We start from the raw sequence: 1,296 nt of genomic DNA, 5'->3' as shown, positions 1-1,296 counted from the left end.
GGTCAGTGTAAAACATGAAAAAAACCTTAAGCATCCATGAGGAGGGAAGGTGGGGGACAGGGAAAATGAGGAGCTGATATCAAGGGCTCAAGTAGAAAGAAATGTTTTGAGAATGATGATGGCGACAAATGTTCAAATGTGCTTGACACAATGGATGGATGTATGGATTGTGATGCGAGCTGTACAAGCCCCCAATACAATGATTTTTTTTTAATCCTGGGAAGGGATTTTTGTCATGGAATAAGCAAGAGGTCTTTGCACCTGGAACAAATTCAGGTTGAGTCTAGAGGGAGATCAACTGGCCAAGTATCAAGTTTTATCCGGCATAATCAGCATTGAAATGATCTATGTTTGATAGTAAGGCTGTTCCAGGCCCAGGCCTGTGAACAGAGGGGATCTGCCAACAGCTCATCTGACTAGATGCTCTGCAGATGGGTTTTGGGCTCCCACTGACCTCCACAGCCTTCCACAAATTGGGTGTTCACAATTATAGCTCGGATACTTTTCCCTTTGTCATATTTGAATTGTGTTATGGTCGTCTTTAGATCACACAAGCTGGCGTGTTTCTTCCATGTGGACTTAGTTGATTCCTTGCTTATATGGCTGCTTGTTTGAATACAAGCCTTTAAGACACCAGACACTAATCCCATTGATAGCCAGGCACCATCTGCTTTCGTCACCACACTTTGCTGTAGCACCCTTATCTTCAGTGATCATTCAGGAAGGCAAGTATCGAGCAGGGCCATGTTATCAGAACTAACTGTTCTTTTTCCCCCCCTTTTATTTTTAACTGTTCTTGGGTTGGGGCAAAAGAGTTTTAAACAACAAGACATCTTATCAATTCATAATTAATTCCCAAAATTTTACATTTTCCTTCTTATTGTGAATAGTATATTTTTATAATTCTATTTTCTAGTATATTTTTATAATCCTATTTTCCAGCTGGTTTTCATATAATGCTATGAGAAATACTATTGGTTTTGGTAAATTGATTTTGTTCTAGGGGAAAAAGAACACCAATTCAAATATATTTAGGGAGACCCTTTCTTAAGTCTTAAACAGGCAAAGACAAAAGCAAAAAATAAATCATCTGATTGAAAAAGGCCATTAGCCAGTCTGAGATGCTCACCTGCCTGGCACAATCACTGAAGACAATGGGTGCACAAGAAAATATGGTGAAGAAAGCGGATAGTGCTTGGCTACCAAAAGCTATAACACCTGAAGTCACTGAAGACAATGGGTGCACAAGCAAGTGTGGTGAAGAAAGCTGATGGTGCCCAGCTACCAAAAGATATA

This window comes from Echinops telfairi, unplaced genomic scaffold (genome assembly GCF_000313985.2).
Source record: "Echinops telfairi isolate 266 unplaced genomic scaffold, ASM31398v2 ScPeMD7_7407;HRSCAF=8445, whole genome shotgun sequence".
NCBI lineage: Eukaryota > Metazoa > Chordata > Mammalia > Afrosoricida > Tenrecidae > Echinops > Echinops telfairi.
Note: the sequence above shows the minus strand (reverse complement) of the source record.